Raw genomic sequence first — 19003 nt, forward strand, 5'->3', positions numbered from 1 at the left:
ATTTTTAAGACCATATATGCAAGTATTTTCTTAAGTTAAGTCTCACTTTGGTCTTTGAAATTGGCAAGATGTACCGATTTAGTTCCTGACTTTTCAATTACTACAATTTGATCACCCAAATTTAAAACAGTGCACCAATGTAGTCTTTCGTGTATTTTCTGTCACTAGAGCTCAATGCTAGTGACGTTGCCCAAGTTTTGTCATGCTGGACATTAAAATGTCATACGTGTTTTGGCGCTAAAAAAGACATTAAACAGCGTCGTTTGAACAATCATGTCACAATCAAGTTCTTTATCATAATCCTCAAACGACATCGTTTAATGCCTTGACATAACCAAAATGCATACGACGTCGTTTTAATATGTTTAGCGTGGCAAGGCTTGAGCTAGTGATGCATTCGCATCTTTAGTTGTTTTTCTTTTAGAATTTCGTTCAATAAACTAAGAATTTTTGTTGGATAAGCAATGACTTCATGGTTAAATGAGCAATACTTTTAGTTTGTTGAATTCATTTGTTACCGGAGAAATTGAAAGAGAATTGGCAAAGATCAAGGAAGAAGTAGATACTAGGATTCATCATGAACAAGAAGCATATGAAGGGGAATCAAACAAAAAATTTTCTGGACTAGAGAGCTCTTTGGACAAACAATTGAAAACAAAGAAGACTGACCATGGGACATGGCACTTTAGGCGTGGCATAGCTGGGAAAAACAAAGGGTGCCATGCGTATGCATCTAGCATGCGTACGTACAATAACACTAGCTGTTGCACGCAGGAATCTTACCGTGTAACGTGAAGAGAGAAACAGAAGCTAAAGGGAGCAATCAAAGGGAGTCATGCATAAGCATCACAACTAGTGCCACAAGGACAATCCTGCGTACGCACGATTGCACCAGCCGTGGGACGTGGGAATTCAGCCGTGGGACGCCTGGGAGCAAACAAAGAGCAATTTCAACAAGGAAGGCTATGCGTTGCACATGGGAATATAGCCATCCAACGTGAAGGCCAAAACAGAGGCTAACTAATCTAAAATACAACCACACGTTGCACGGCTACATGGGAAACGTTCCACGCATCAATTGGGCCACCTTTCAGGACCTCAATTCATTCACCAAGCCCTCCAATTCTTCAACACTTAAGTGATTAACTCAAGGCTCAACATGAGCCCATGAATTCTAGCATTGATTGAAGATTATAAGGAGAAAAATCTAAAGCTTGACTTGAGATAGAAAACATTAATTAGTTAGATTTAATTTTGTTCTAAGTTGATTCTATCTTAAGTTTTAAATTTTGAATTTGTTTTAGGGTTAGTATATAAGGAGAGAAGTCACATACGGATTTTTCTTCTTTGCCAATTTTTACAATTCATAATTTTTAATTTTTCTCTTGAAGCATGAGCTGTTAATCTCCTTGGTTAAGGTTGGGGGCTTTGTTGATTTCTATGACTAATATTCTAGCTTTTCTACCTTTGATTAATGCATTGATGTTTTCTTAAAAAAAAAATTTCGTTCTTCATCCAAAGGATTTGAATGTGTTGGAAAACAATTCTTCTCTGACTTAAATTCTCTTAATTTCTTAGAAAAGTTAATTAATTGAATTAAGCTCGGGAACTTCTCACAATTCTTAAGTTTGAAAACTAGACTTGATATGTGACATTGAATCAACTAGGAATAATTCTTATGAGTTGTGTGGTTCTGAAATCAGTGAAAGCGCTTCACCTCTTTTCTTAAATAATTGACTAAGAGATTAGCGATTAATTAGGTTAAAGAGAAATTGAGTTATCATGGGATTGGGGTTTGATTACTAATAATTTGCCATAGATACATCTTTGCATGATCAAGGTGGAAGGTGAAAAGTATTTTTTCAGAAGTCTCAACATCTCTGAAACCTTAACTCTCTTAATCATATTACTTTCTAAAGCAATTTTTGTTTACTCTTATTTAACTCTCTGTTTTCATGCTTGATGAATCCATATTTGATGGTAAATTTTGGCTTGAATTGAGTGAATTTCATCACATAAACTCACATTTATTCACTTAAAGAGCATATTTTTGTGATCTCTCTCTAAATTGCACCTAATTGTGAAAACATACTTTTTTTATGCTTAATCAATTTAATTTCACTTTTATTTCATTCGGTACCGTGATATGTTTTGTTGAGTGATTTCAGGTCCAATAGGCAAGAATGACTAGGTAGAATTAGAAGGAAGCATGCAAAATGTGAGATTTTACGAAGAAAACAAAGGAGATGCACACATTGCATGTGTGTACGCACACCTTTCTGTGTGTACGCACAAGTGAAAAATCAGCAAGTGTGTGTACGCACACAACCTTGTGCGTACGCACAAGTCCTGACACGTGACTTCATTAAAAAGTCACGTGGCTCGTGATTTTGGAGCCTTTTGGCCCAATTTTAGAGGTCCTAAAGCTAAAATGAAGGCTATATCAAAGGGGCAACATTCCATAACAAGGGGGATCAATTTTTACACACCTTAGTAGATAGTTTTAGTTAGGCCCGGGTTAGGTTTTTTAAGTTTTCTCTCAATTCTCTCTTAGAGTTTTAATTAGGGTTTATAATAGAAGTAGCTCATTTACAATTTTGATCTTGGATATAGTTTGCTCCTATTATAAGTAACCTTTAATTTCCTCTTTAATTACACTACTCTTGCTATATTTCCTTATAGTTCAAGTTACTTTGTTAATATATCCAATTTTGATTTCTTAAATCTTTTGTTGATGAATTTGATGTTTATGATTTATATATGCTTGATTGAGTTTCTATTGTTGATTTTGTGTATAGATTGGTTATAGTTTTCATTATCTTTTGTAATTTGCTATGTTTTGATTTTATGCCCATCAAGTGTTTGTGAAAATGCCAATTATGGATTTTGAGTAGATTTTCACCTCTTGGCTTAGAAAATGAGTACCTAGGATACTAGAGTCATAATATCTGACATTTAATGGTAATTTTGGGTTGTTAGTTGCTCTTGTTTCCACTAACGCTAGCTTTTTATTAAGTTAATTAGTAAGTTAGCTAGGATTTGTGGATTAAGGTCAATTATGCTCGCTTGACTTATCCTCGATGTTAAGATTGATGAAGAGGAATTAACTTTGTAATTTCCATAGTTGTGGTTATGATAAGGATATGATTCCTTAACTCTCATTCCCAAGTCAAAGCTCTTTTATGCATTTATCACATTTTCACTAGTTTTGATATTATTTTCTTCAAATATGCATTAATTATCTTTTGACCCATTGTAGTTGATTTATTTTTTAGTTCTTTTAAATTCCCGTTCCATGTTAAAAACCACCAATTTCACAACCAAAAGTGTGCGCACCTAATTACTAGTGCAAGAAAAGACGATGATGACAAGTCATCTTAGCCTAGTTTTACTAGTCTTTTTTTTCTTTGTTTTTAATAGGTTTTATACATTTTCTTGAGTTACAAGTAAGCCATTTGGGTGGAAATTCATGTGTATTTGGATTCAATCAACCATGAGTAAATTGATGCATTTTCATGAGGTTTTGTGCTATAATTGCTTATATGTCAAGGATGATAATAAATCTCATGATTTGAGCATAGCTTTGATGCATTTGTTGATTGATGACAGATGACCAAAAGGCTTGGAGGAAGGTTGAAGAAAGGGGATGGCAGAAGGCAGCAAAACCACCCTGGAGGAAGCTCAAGTTTGTGCCAACGTTTGCCTCAAACTTGAGGTCAAACGTTGGCATGATTTATACCCAGGGAGGAGCCAACGTTCACGCCAACGTTTGCCTCAAACTTGAGGTCAAACATTGTCATGATTAATACCCAGGGAAGAGCCAACGTTTGTGCCAACGTTTGCCTCAAACTTGAGGTCAAACGTTGGCACAATTTCTATACCCAGGGGAGGCCAACGTTTGCACCAACGTTTGCCTCAAACTTGAGGTCAAACGTTGGCACAATTTGTATATCCAGGGGAGGCCAACGTTTGCGCCAACGTTTGCCTCAAACTTGAGGTCAAACGTTGGCACCAAAATGTTCTTGGAGGGAGCACGTTTGAGTTCACGTTTGACCTCAAACGTGAACTCAAACGTGAGTGACAGATAATTGCCGTTCTGCATAATTTTAACACTTCAACGTTTGAGTCAAAGTTTGCCTCAAACTTTGACTCAACTTAAAGGCTCCAAGGTCCAAATTGCAAACGGATTCCTTCCCAAGTCCAAGAGCAACCAACTGAGGCTATCTTCAATCCAATTCCATCAAGACCAAAGGCCCAAATTCAAGGCTCCAAGACCATTAGAAGAAAGTGTATAAATAGAAGTTAGTTTGATTTAGGAGGGACGTGAACTTTTACTTTTGAATTTGTACCTCTTAGAGGATTTTGCTTACTGTAACTTTGATTTTGGATCTTGGAGGAGAATTGAATTCTCTTCCTCTTTGGGTTTCTTGTTTTCATTTTCTGCAAAGCTTTACTTGAGTCTTGGGTGTTGAGAATTGAGGAAATTCTGTCTCAATCTCACCTTGGGATATCTTTGTTTCTTTCTCTGCATAATTCAGATTTAGCAATTTAAATTCAAGTTCTTCTACTGTTAGATTTTAAATTCACTTGCAATTGATTTCTGAATTGGATCAAGGAAGGTAGTGAGATCTAGACTTAGTTTTCTAGTCTCTTGACCCCTGAGATCTGGAATTTCCTTTCTGTTCCTCTGCTAAGGCTTCTTCAAGCCAATTTACATTTTCTGTTTCAGATCTACTTCAATTCAAGTCATCTTCTACTTGTCTGATTAATGCAATTTACTTTTCCTTGTTTAATTTCTGCAATCTCAATTCCCAATTCCTTTTATAATTCAAGCAATTTACATTTCTTGCACTTTAAGTTTCAGTCATTTACATTTCTTGCAATCTAAGTTTCTGCAATTTATATTTCTTGCACTTTAGATTCAGCTCTTTTAATTTCTCTGCACTTTAAATTCTTGTCAATTATCCCTCTCCCTTTAAATTTCATGCAATTTAACTTCTGTTGGATACAAATCACTCAAATCAACTCTTGTTCGCTTGACTAAATCGCCCACTAAATTAAAATTGCTCAATCCTTCAATCCCTGTGGGATCGACCTCACTCACGTGAGTTATTATTACTTGATGCGACCCGGTACACTTGCCGGTGAGTTTTGTGTTGGATCATTTTCCACACATCAAGTTTTTGGCGCCGTTGCCGGGGATTGATTAGATTGACAATGATTAAGTGAAGTGGAGGTCTAGATCAAGCACTTTTTCTTTTCTATTTCTTTAATTTTTGACTAACTCACTAACTGTTTGAATTTTTACTTAAGCCAACTAAAACCTCACTTTAGCAATAGAGTGAAGTTTTTCTGGTTTCGCTGGTTCTGTGCATCCTATATATTTTTGCTTGTTGAGTATATGACAGAAGCAGTTTTCTTTTATTAATCCTTTAAGCCTATCAACTGTTTGACACATTGTGTCAACTAATCCTCTAACCACATTTTGGCATGAATATATTCAATCTTCATTTGGACTGTTTGTGATTGTGTAGATCATGGAGGAGAACCCAACGAATCCCAGTCATTGTGGGAGCAGTGTCCTCACCCCAGATGACAATGCAACCCATGAATTGAAGCATCCGCTCATCACCATAAACGATGTTGCTCAATGGCTTGAAGCCTTCCCACAAGGAAGCATCATCGGATGTGAGGATCTAGTGAGTGAATTCCTGGCCAAGTTGAAACCACCCCAGGAAATTGGTAAGCTAGAGGCAGAAGTGCAACCATCCACACAAGAGAATGGAATGAGAGAAATTGAATGTGTAAGTGCAATCATGGCTCAAAACAAGCAGATGCACCTACAATGATACGTGGTCAACAGGGCATTTTCGTCATCTTAGAGTTAAGGGACAGAATGGTAATCTCGTCACATTCAAAAATCTGAATACTAGAAGAATCATACCATGCCTGTCTTGGACATCTAGAAGACCAAGAGTTCGTCTCAAAAATAGTGGTGCTGAAAAGGCGACAACTCATAAGGCCCAATAGACTAAGTCAGGACAGCAAGAAGCCCAATAATGCTTTTCAAATTTAGTGGGAGGCATAATTTATTATTTATTTTGAATTTATTAGGCTTTATTTTAATTTATTTTTCTGTTAGAGTTTGTTAGAAGATTTGATTTAGTTATAATTTGCTTAGTAGTATTTTTAGAATTTTAAAATTTAAATCAAATCTGATCTAATCCAATAAGATCAAATCTTATTTAAATTAGTTATCATATCTTTAGGATTTTAAAATTTAAATCAAATCTGATCTAATCCAAATAAGATCAAATCTGATTTAAATTAAGTTATCTTATCTTATCTTTTAGTTAGTTTGTTAGGTGCCTATTTAAACACCTTCTGGTGAGACAATATACACAACTTTTGATGAATAAATTTTCAGTTACTTTTAAGCACGTTTTTATTGTGTGAGGAGTGAGGTGAGTGATTTGCTTCGCTTGTTGCATGAAGAAGATTGAGTGATTCAATTTTCATCCCTCTGATCTAGGTTGTCAAGGACAAGTTCTTTGAAGGTCTAGTAGGAAATCCTTTCCGGTGACCTAGGTTGCTAAGAACAGGTATCTTAGAGGTTTAGTAGGAAAACCCCTTTATCTATCCTTGTGTTTTTATTTTCTTATCATCTGGTATCAGTTACAGGTCGTAGGTAAATTATTATTTATCTACACGTTCCATGGGTCTTCTTTAGTCTCCTTTTTTTTTTCTCTTTAATTTCTGTAAATTCACGTTAGAGTCAAACAAAAAAAAAACGAAAAAAAACAAAAAAAATTTCTTTTTTAATTTTGTTTTTGCAATTATTCCATCTTTAAGTCAGTGTCTGAAAAAAATAATAAAAAAAATGATTGAGTATTACGATAGTGATGATGAAGGAAGCTCATATGCGAAAAAGAGTTCTCAATTTCAAATCCCTGCATTCAAAGGGAGGGATGATCCTGAAGCGTATTTCAGATGGGAAAGAAAGGTAGAATCGATTTTTGCAAATTGCATCCTTTCGGAAGAAAAGAAGGTTCAACTGGTACAAGCCAATTTTTCCAATGCTGCCCGTATATGGTGGATTGAATTAGGAAGATCTAGAAGACGGTACGGAAAGCGCCCAATTAGCAGCTGGGAGAAGATGAAGAAAATCATGAGGAGGCAATTTTTGCCATCATCATACCACAATACATTTTTTGGCAAATTTTTTACGTTACAACAAGGCTCACAATCAGTGATGGAGTACCACAAGGAGTTTCTATATTTGATGGACATGGCTAATATTAAAAGGAGTCCTGAGGTTCTTAAGGCCCGATTTTTGTTTGGATTACGTGAAGAACTTACAGATGAAGTCCAACGTTATCGTTACACGACCATGGACAATTTGGTCAAATTGGCCATTGACTGGGAGCAAGTGCAACAAATGATAGATCGCCATAACCAGAGGAATTCTCCTATGCCTATCTTTCATTCTTCTTCAAAGCCAGAGATGGAAGAATTTGTTGAGTATGCTGTAGAGGGTGATGTGTCCTTGGAAGATTCAACAGTGCAGAATTTCTCAACTGGGTCCTTGGGATGTGAGCAATTTGAAAAATATGAGAGAAAAGAAATTGAGAAAGAGATTGAGTGTTTGAGTGAAAAGAATCCATGTTTGATTGAAAGCAAGAGTTTTGAGAGAAAAGATGAGAATAGTGAGCGAGAGAAGTCAATGAGCGAAAAAGAAACTGAGTTCAATAAACACACTTTTGAGAGAGATCTAGAAAGTTCTAGCTTAGACAAGAGTGCATTAGTCTTATTGAAATCCACAGAGTCCTTAGTTTCTCATACATCTAACCATGAAATTCCTAGTGTTTTTATATCAACTTTCCCAGGCTTTGTAGATTCACTAGTCAATTATGGAGGCATTAATAGGGATGAAAAGGAAGAAAGACAAATTGCACACCTTGGACAAGATGGTAAAAGTATGGTTGGAAAGATTGAACTTGCACACATGACGGACATAACCACAATTCAGTGGATAGAGACGAGTCAACAAACCATGGTATTTAAACCCGAAGATTGGGTTTGGATTCCTTGGAGGGACGAAGAGCATCTCATGAAAGATTCGAGGACAAATCTTTTTGAAGAGGGAGAGAATGATATGTGGTCAAGAGGGCATTTTCGTTATCTTAGAGTTAAGGGACAGAATGGTAATCTCGTCACATTCAAAGATCTGAATACTAGAAGAATCATGGACATCTAGAAGACCAAGAGTTCGTCTCAAAAACAGTGGTGCTGAAAGGGCGACAACTCATAAGGCCCAATAGACTAAGTCAGGACAGCAAGAAGCCCAATAATGCTTTTCAAATTTAGTGGGAGGCATAATTTATTATTTATTTCGAATTTATTAGGCTTTTATTTTAATTTATTTTTCTGTTAGAGTTTGTTAGAAAATTTGATTTACTTATAATTTGCTTAGTAGTATTTTTAGAATTTTAAAATTTAAATCAAATATGATCTAATCCAATAAGATCAAATCTGATTTAAATTAGTTATCATATCTTTAGGATTTTAAAATTTAAATCAAATCTGGTCTAATCCAAATAAGATCAAATCTGATTTAAATTAAGTTATCTTATCTTATCTTTTAGTTAGTTTGTTAGGTGCCTATTTAAACACCTTCTGGTGAGACAATTTATACAACTTTTGATGAATAAATTTTCAGTTGCTTTTAAGCACGTTTTTATTGTGTGAGGAGTGAGGTGAGTGATTTGCTTCGCTTGTTGCATGAAGAAGATTGAGTGATTCAATTTTCATCCCTCTGATCTAGGTTGTCAAGGACAAGTTCTTTGAAGGTCTAGTAGGAAATCCTTTCCGGTGACCTAGGTTGCTAAGAACATGTATCTTAGAGGTCTAGTAGGAAAATACCTTTATCTATCCTTGTGTATTTATTTTCTTATCATACAACTTCAGCAACAAATTGAGTTAATGATCAGAAAAATCAATGAGCTGCAAACTGCTATAGTACATGCACACAACCTACCTCAAAATTCACATGGTTGGAACTAAAATGAAAAAGGTTTTGGAACAATTAACTATGAGCTACAAAGTCCTGAGCGATTACAATCTCCAAACAGTACCTCAAGCCTATTCCAACACAAATCTCAGGGTGATGTGTACAACCCACCTTGGAGGACTCATTCCAACTGGAGGAGGAGCGAGCACCAAAATCAAGGACCAAGAGATCTCAATTACAATAACTCCAACTTCACAAACTAGTGAAAATACCACCATACCAACAACAACCACTACACACCACCACAACACATATCCTTCCAACCCTATCACACCTCACAATTTCCCCAAAATAACTTTCAACAACCATCTCATTTTACACAACCACAGCTGGATCCAGACTCTCAAAGAATCTCTAGTCTGGAGATGATGATGGAGAAACTCATGAAAAATCAAGAGATGGTAAGCAAAAACCAAGAAGCTTCAATTAGAAAATTTAAGAGGCAAATGGAACAACTAGCTAAACACCTTGCAGAAATGGATGAGAAAAGGGCAAACACCATCTCCAAAGCTACTGAAGATGACCCAAAAGACAACAAAAAAGCTGCTAGGTTGGAGAAATGGAAAGCAGTCATAGAGGGAAGTGAGAGGGCTATGAAAAAAGAAACAATCATCCAAGAAAAGCATCACAGAGAAGTTCCACAAGAAGAAACAGAGGGAAGGAAGCCCATAGTGAGAGAAGAAAATCAAAGGCAATAGGATTTTCAACCTCCATGATCAAAGAATGGAGGATGTCAAGCTAGTGACAATAAAGAAGCGCTTGTTGGGAGGCAACCCAACCTAAGGTAGTGTTTTCTTTCCATTTAATAAAAAGGCTAAGTAACTTTCTCTATATTGTAAGGAGCTAAGTTTGGTGTTGCACACCAAAACAATTAATGGGAGAATGAAGAATGCTAAGTTTGGTGTTCCACCGAAAACCTCTTTTAAAAACACATTCTCACCTTCTGCATAAATGGTTGCTAGATCCAAGCAAGCAGAGAAACTACTTAACCAATGTCTGTTTTCTAGTTTTTAGTCTTGTTGCCTTTAGCAAAGAAAAAGGGTTCCACATATGGTCAATTTGATGCATGAGAACCATTGGCAAGGTACTAAGTTTGGTGTTCCCACACCAAAGTAAGTTCAAAAGCCCACAATTAATTCATGCATGCTAACCATTTTTCAAGTGCTTGGAGAACAAGCAACTTTCAATATCATTGCAGAGTATCATACAAGTTTTTGGAAAGATTAAGCATAATCAACCAAAAAAAAAAAGATGAAAGAGGAATGTGAAGACCAGCAATGATGATGATGATGAGTAAAGCAAGTAAACTCCAAAAGGTTGTATTGTTAAGTGATTATTTTACATCAGACACTGCTATGATTGAGAGTGACATTGTACCCCTACCTGTCTGTCTAGTTTTTCTGTAATTCAATAATTGAGATACTTGATTATTCACAACATTATACTCTCCAAAACTTGCTTGCACTTAATGTCTCGAAAAGGCATCACATGACAGTTCTTTGAAAAGAAAGATTGAGGAATTAAACAATTTTGAGGCAAGCAAAAGATTAGGAGAAGTGGTGGTTCTAGTTGTATGATTATGCATTGAGGTTGCATGCTTATGAAAACTTGCATGGGAGCTCATAGGCAGGACATGGAGTTCAAAGAAGTATTGTGGAGGTTCTCAAACATTTATTGATCCAAGAAGCAGCAAACAAAAGAAAGAAAACATAAAAATGAAAGAACATGGCCCAAGGCTCTGAGCATTAATTACTAGGCAGAAAAGAAGGAAGAAACAAAAACTCAAAGAGTTGTTATCCTAGTAAATGCTTGTGGTCGAATCGTGTCAAAGAGAGAGGCTTGAGCAAGAAAATCCTTAGGGGTGCTTTAACACCTAATACCTTAAAACCAACTGGTTTAGGAGTATTGATTGAAAGCTTATCTAAAGAGCCGCTTTGAGACATGACACTTAGAGTCAAGGCCAAAGCACAGAAACCATAAGCTGCTTCAAGGTGATTACCTATAGAGAGACCTCCATGATATCATTTGGATGAAAGTCCTAGGACCTAAGACTTCCAAGATGTAGGGACTAGTAAGCACTGAAGCCCTTGCATGAGCATATAATTTAGAGTTCACTCCACTGTCACTTAATCACTTCACTCACAGGACATTACAAGCTATTCTTCAATCCATTCTAATAGAAAGAACCTTTGAGCATAATTCTTTTCTTGCTTGGGGACAAGCAAGGTTTAAGTTTGGTGTTGTGATGACAAGTCATCTTAGCCTAGTTTTACTAGTCTTTTTTTCTTTGTTTTTAATAGGTTTTATACACTTTCTTGAGTTACAAGTAAGCCATTTGGGTGGAAATTCATGTGTATTTGGATTCAATCAATCATGAGTAAATTGATGCATTTTCATGAGGTTTTGTGCTATAATTGCTTATATGTCAAGGATGATAATAAATCTCATGATTTGAGCATAGCTTTGATGCATTTGTTGATTGATGACAGGTGACCAAAAGGCTTGGAGGAAGGTTGAAGAAAGGGGATGGCAGAAGGCAGCAAAACCACCCTGGAGGAAGCTCAAGTTTATGCCAACGTTTGCCCCAAACTTGAGATCAAACGTTGGCATGATTTATACCCAGGGAGGAGCCAATGTTCACGCCAACGTTTGCCTCAAACTTGAGGTCAAACGTTGGCATGATTAATACCCAGGGAAGAGCCAACGTTTGCGCCAACGTTTGCCTCAAACTTGAGGTCAAACGTTGGCATGATTAATACCCAGGGAAGAGCCAACGTTTGCGCCAACGTTTGCCTCAAACTTGAGGTCAAACGTTGGCATAATTTCTATACCCAGGGGAGGCCAACGTTTACGCCAACGTTTGCCTCAAACTTGAGGTCAAACGTTGGCACAATTTCTATACCCAGGGGAGGCCAACGTTTGCGCCAACGTTTGCCTCAAACTTGAGGTCAAACTTTGGCGCCAAAATGTTCTTGGAACTCAAACGTGAATTCAAACGTGAGTGACAGATAATTGCCGTTCTGCATAATTTTAACACCAACGTTTGAGTCAAAGTTTGCCTCAAACTTTGACTCAACTTAAAGGCTCCAAGGTCCAAATTGCAAACGGATTCTTTCCCAAGTCTAAGAGCAACCAACTGAGGCTCTCTTCAATCCAATTCCATCAAGACCAAGGCCCAAATTCAAGGCTCCAAGACTATTAGAAGAAAGTGTATAAATAGAAGTTAGTTTGATTTAGGAGGGACATGAACTTTTACTTTTGAATTTGTACCTCTTAGAGGATTTTGCTTACTATAACTTTGATTTTGGATCTTGGAGGAGAATTGAATTCTCTTCCTCTTTGGGTTTCTTGTTTTCATTTTTTGCAAAGCTTTACTTGAGTCTTGAGTTTTGAGAATTGAGGAAATTCTGTATCAATCTCACCTTGGGATCTCTTTGTTTCTTTCTCTGCATAATTCAGATTTAGCAATTTAAATTCAAGTTCTTCTACTGTTAGATTTTAAATTCACTTGCAATTGATTTCTGAATTGGATCAAGGAAGGTAGTGAGATCTAGACTTAGTTTTCTAGTCTCTTGACCCCTGAGATCTAGAATTTCCTTTCTGTTCCTCTGCTAAGGCTTCTTCAAGCCAATTTACATTTTCTGTTTGAGATCTACTTTAATTCAAGTCATCTTCTACTTGTCTGATTAATGCAATTTACTTTTCCCTGTTTAATTTCTGCAATTCCAATTCCCAATTCCTTTTATAATTCAAGCAATTTACATTTCTTGCACTTTAAGTTTCAGTCATTTACATTTCTTGCAATCTAAATTTCTGCAATTTATATTTCTTGCACTTTAGATTTAGCTCTTTTAATTTCTCTGCACTTTAAATTCTTGTCAATTATCCCTCTCCCTTTAAATTTCATGCAATTTAATTTCTGTTGGATACAAATCACTCAAATCAACTCTTGTTCGCTTGACTAAATTGCCCACTAAAATAAAATTGCTCAATCCTTCAATCCCTGTGGGATCGACCTTACTCACGTGAGTTATTATTACTTGATGCGACCTGGTACACTTGCCGGTGAGTTTTGTGTTGGATCGTTTTCCACACATCAGACCACCCAAGATTTAAAACTCCCAGTTATTTTGATTTGCATTGTGACAATCCTTATTTAATCTTTGATGTGAGGATCAATTGTCGGTTCGAACTATGCTTGCAACGAAACAATTATTTTCTATTGAGAAATTCTAAGCCGACATAAATCCTTTTCATCAATGCTATTTGCTATTGAAACCCTAAGTTTGTGCTTGTCTGACTAGCATAATCAAGTGACTATTGCTTGCTTAATCTGTTAATCCTCGTGGGAATGATAACTGACTCCCGTGGTATTACTTGGTATGACTCGGTGCACTTGCCGATCGTTTGTGGTTTTATAAAACCCGCATCAAGTTTTTGGCGCCGTTGCCGAGGATTAATTGTGACTAACAACTACCCATTAATTGATTACCTAGATTAGACTCTTTTATTTCTGTTTATTTAATTTTTGTTAGTTGCCTCACTTGGAATTTTCCTCTCTTTGACAAAGGAAATTCCACTTTTTCTTGGTTTTCTGTGTGTTTATGCAGAGAAATAAAGACAAAGAACCTCTTTACTATGATCCTAAAATTGAAAGGACTCTCTAGCGATAAAGAAAGCAAGCTAGAGAATAGAGGATTGAAGAAGAAAGTGAAGTGGAAATTGAAGAAATTGAAATTGACATGACAAACAATAATAATGATGTTAGCCACAATGCCCTTAATGCTCAGCCAGTTAGAAAGACTCTTGGCACCTTCATTACTCCAAATCCTGGGTATTATGGTAGTAGCATTGTCACTTCCACTGTGAATGTGACAGAGGATAAATGTCAGTAAATTTTTTTTTAAATAAAATCGTGTTGCAAGTATAGATCTAAACCGACAATTAAACCTCGATCAACGTTTAATTAGGTTGTCACAAGTACAAACCCCAATAAAAATAAAGCGAAGTATTCAAACCTCGGGTCATCTCTCATATTGCAGGGAAGCGTGTTTATTATTGGTTATGATGTACTTCTTTTTGGGGTTTTGAAATAGGGAACAAGAAATGTAAATAGCAGGAGGGTAAAGAAAACTCAAATGGTAAAAAAAATCTTGGCAAGGGTTAATGGTTAAGGATCTCTATCCTTGTCACTAACTACAATATGATAGTTGTAGGGATCAACCTCATTTAGTCATCCTCTAACAATTGAAGGAAAGTCAAATGAGCTTTATCAATCTCAATCCATAAGTCCTAGCCACTCACTAATCGAATTAGTGAAAGCTAGTGTCAATGGACATCAATCATAAATCACTTGGACATTAGCAACTCAAAGTCACCCAAGTTACCAACCCAAGCCAAGAATAGAAAAATCTACTCTATAGCTAAAAGAAACATTTTATCAAACATATAGCATGCAATAAAAGTAAACATCACAAAATGCAAGAAGTAATAAAGGCTATGGCTAACATAAACAAGAAATCAATAATAGTAACTAAGGCAATTATCAAGAGACATGAAAACATAAAATTGCGTTGAAAGAAAATTGAGAGTAACAAAGGGACTCATAAACTAAAATTTCAAAATAAAGAAGTTAACAAGAGGAGTTGGTGAACCAAAGTGTTAGAACAAATAAAAATAAGAGAAAACTAAATTAAAATAAAACTGAAACCTAAACCTAAACCTAAGAAGAAATTGAAAGAAGAAACCCTAAATTCTAGAGAGAAGAGAGAGCTTCTCTCTCTAGAATTCTACATCTCAAACTAAAGTGTGTGAATGAATGATTGGTGAATCCGTCCAGCTCCACTTCCCAGCCTCTTGTCTTCATTTTCAGGCTTGAAACTGGGTCAAAAGCAGCCCAAAAATCGCCCCCAGCATTTTCTCTTTACTGAGGTACATGACGCTCGTCACGCGTACGCGTCAGCCAGCACACGCGTCGCTTTGATAATTCACTGGCCACGCGTACACATCATTTGGACTATGGCTTGGTCACGCGTACGCGTCAAGATCAGCTTCTCAAATCTCCAAATTCTTGTGTTCCTTCCACTTTGGCATGCTTCTTTTCCATCATCTAAGCCATTCCTACCCTATAAAACCTGAAAATACTTAACACACATATCAGACATCGAATGGTAATAAGAAAATATTAAAAATTAGTAATTTTAAGGCCAAAGAAGCATGTTTTCAATCATAGCACAAAATTAGGAAGGAAACTGTTCCGAGGGTTACCTGAAACTGTAGGTCGATCTCGGACGAGATCTTCTGTGCTGATCGGCGCTGATGTGTCCGACTTGTGGGTGGCGGCCGGAGCCGCCGTGTCCGACTTGTTGGACTTGTTAGTGATGTTGATCCTTCGTCACCGGAGAGTGGTGGTACCTGCAAGGGACTCCGATGCTTAATTTAGCAAAGGTATTAAGCAGGTTTTTAGTAGAATCAGTATATGAGTTATACCTGGGTGCTCCAGTGTATTTATAATGGTGTGGAGTGACCTTTCTGGAGATAAGATAGTTATTTTATCTTATCTTTGAGTGAAGTCATCTTATCTTCAAGGGAACCGCCCTTATCTCTCAAGGCTTGGGCTGCCTTTGGATTTGGTTCGTGTTCCTCCGTTTGGGCCCCTTTTTGGGCTTCTTTTTGGTGATTTGGCCGAACTCTTTGAGAAGAGGTCGGGTAGTTCGGACCTAAAGAGGTCGGTTGACTTGTCGCTAATCAGCCCAGGTCGTACAGCTCGACCCAGGGTATGAACAGTGCCCCTGCTCGAGCATGGTCTTCCTGTTGAGGTCGAGTCCTTTCTTAGGACTTCGATCCTTCTTTGGAGAAGTCGAGCTCGAGCACTTCGGTTGGTCCTGCTGAGGCTTTTTGAATGTGAAGCGTTTTTCCTTCACTCCTTTTAGTTTGAAACGCGCATTTTTGTGTTTTGTATTCTTCTTGGGAACGTTCGAGGGTTCTCTACTGCCCATTAACTCCTCTTTTTTGCCGTTTCCCTCTTTCATATTTCGTTTTGAACTTCCAAAAGACTTTGCTTCAGCTTCTTTTTCTCTTTTGCTTACTGTAACTCCATCTTTTACCCTTCTGTTCTTGCATTTTCTGGCTCGCCTTGGACTCTTCGTTTTTGCTTGCTCCCAAGTTTTTCACATCTTCGCGCTTCTCTTTGTTTTCGGAGGTGACTATTGGTGCTTCGCTCTTTCGAAAGGTGATCGTCTGGCGTGGCCTCGTCGTTGCTTCAATATTTTCTTGTCTTCTACTATTTGCAGGTTGGTTTTCTTCTTCTTTCTTCCTACGCTGTTCTTTTTCATGCTTGCATTATTCTATTTTTTGGAAAAGTTTTGATCTTTGCTTGGATTCATGTTGAAGAACTTGAATTTTTTCTGTTCGTCGTGCTTTGACTGTTGCTGTGGTGCATGTTTTTTGGAGTTCTTTCGACTTATGTATGATCCTTGGCGTATTTCCTGATAGTTGATGCATTTAGGATTTTGAAATGTCGTTACTGTTTCTGATTGTACCCATTGATTATGAAGCTTATGAACTGCTTGATTTCTGAAAAAGATTGCGCCTTTGATGATTTCCACTTGACCTATTTGATGTTGATAGTTTCCTTTGCTGATTGGTCCATAAGAAAAGATAGCTATTTTGATTCGTGATTTTCTTCTCGGAGTGTCGTTTGTTGAAAGAGGGTTATTCTTCTTGCTGAGAGATGTTGGGATATATTCTTGTAGATTTTTTTCTAAGTCCTCGTTTTGTTACTGCCTCCAAAGGATGCCCCTGGACCTTTGGTGTGAGTCTTGGGGTTTCCTTTCGCTGCTGTATCTGACTCCTATTGTTTGCATGCTTTAGTCTAAGTTGTATCCATATTTGTCCGAGCTGATTTCTTGATTTGCCCGACCTGTTGTGGATAGTAACCCCTTTTTCTTTTTCTAGCTGTAGGACTAGTTGACCATGTCTTCTTGAAAAAAATATTGTCGAGACCTCCTCCAAAGTCCTCGAGGGAATGTCTGACTGGTTGGACTCCCTCGTCCTGATGTATGTTTCAGTAGTGAATTCTGAGTACTGCGTGAAGCTTAGAAAGCATCACCGGATCTGTAGTAGTAGAGATCAAGAGAAGAACTATGAGTTGGTAGTGACAGACCCTGATGAGAGGGTTTGTTTTCCTTCTCTGACCCAGGGGGGAACGTCCCTTCTTTTTTACTTATGACTATTTTTTCAGCCAAATGAACATTACCATTCCTTTTACATCCTTCGAGACCGATTTGTTGTGGTCGTGTAATGTAGCTCCATCCCAACTTCATCCAAACTCATGGGGTTTTATTAAGATCTTTCAGTTGTTGTGTCAAGAACTAAATATTAAGCCTTCTCAAACCCTTTTTCTTTATCTTTTTGTTTTGACTAAGCCTGTGATTTCTTCAAAAAAGAAAGCTTCTCGGGTTTCTTTTCGATCCCCAGGAAAAAAAAGTTTTTTCCATGTATGATGAGTCCTTTAAGGACTTTAAGAATTATTACTTTAAGGTCCGAGCTATTGAAGGAGCTCGGCCATTTTTCTTGGAGTCAAACAATGAACCTGGCTTTCCTTTAAGTTGGCAGAAGAATGTTGTGGTGTCTAGATATTCGTGGGAGATGCTTGATGAGGTCGAACAACATTTTGTGAATGTGTTGGAGGAGATTTGGTGGCAGCCCCCCATCTCGATACAAAGAAAGTCTTAGGGAACCCTTCCCTTGTTCGAGTTGAGCTTGGTAGTGGTCGACTTCTTTTTTCTTCGCTTTGTTTACTTGCTTTTTTCTTTTTTTCCAGTTTTGTAACTTGTTTTTGCTGTGTTTTGTCAGAGATGGCAAAGACTAACGATTCCATGAAGGCCTTTAAGAAGGCGAGAAAAGCTACAGCTGCCTAGAACATCTCGGCTAAGGCCGCTGGGGAAGGATCTTCTCAGGTTCCTCCTAAAAAGCCAATCTTGGGCACTTCTGGGCCGAGGATGATGATCCCTACTCCTCAGGTCCATTTGGTTGATCCTTCCCAAACTTCTGCTGCTACCTCTTCTCCCACTGCTGGCCCTCCTCCGAAAAGACAGAGGACTGTTGAGCCTTTTAACTTGGACGCCCCTGACTTTGATGCTGTTGGGTTTGTTGATCAACAAATTGCTCCTTATGGTGTTGTTCCTACTGATGATGTATCCATTCTTCATCATCTAGACTTTATTACCCGAAGCAGTATTAAAATGGCACATATGGGAGCAGCCTTGTACCGAACTGCCCAGGATCTTCCTGTGCACGGGACAAAGGCTTTTATGGAGGAGGCCAAGTCGGAATTCGACAGGATCAAGGGGTTGAAGGATGAGCTGGATGCCAAAGTGATCAAGTTGGAACTTGATTTGGAGAATGAAAAGGCTCGAGCTACTGCGGCTGTGGCTTCTGCAAATCTGGCTAAGGAGATGGCGCAGCAGCATAAGGATAGCTATGTCCGGACTTATGGTGAGATGATAGAGCTCAGGGAGAGTTTGGAATCTGCTCGAGCTGATTATGCCGAGCTCCAGGGCCATCTTGTGGGCAGTGTGACTTCTGCTTATGAAAATTTGAAGGATCAGGTTCGAGTTCTTGCTCCCGAGCTCGACCTGTCTCTCTTCAGTTTTGACAATATTGTGAAAAATAGGAAGATCGTCCTTGCCCCGGATGAAGATGATGATGATGTAGATCCACCTCCTGCGCCATCTATCAAGGCCTCTGTTGTGCCGACTTCTCCAACTCCTGCAGCTGAGGTCGACCACCCTGAGTTGGATCCTGATGTTCAGATCCTGAACCGGTCGGATGGGACCGTCCATGCTGTCCCCCTCCAGACTTGTCCTCCTTCACCCCGAGATGCCGCCACTGGGGAATCTTTAAACCCTTTGTAGTTTTTGCTTCTATATC

Source organism: Arachis ipaensis, chromosome B2, assembly GCF_059453495.1.
Source record: "Arachis ipaensis isolate K30076 ecotype BB chromosome B2, ASM5945349v1, whole genome shotgun sequence".
NCBI lineage: Eukaryota > Viridiplantae > Streptophyta > Magnoliopsida > Fabales > Fabaceae > Arachis > Arachis ipaensis.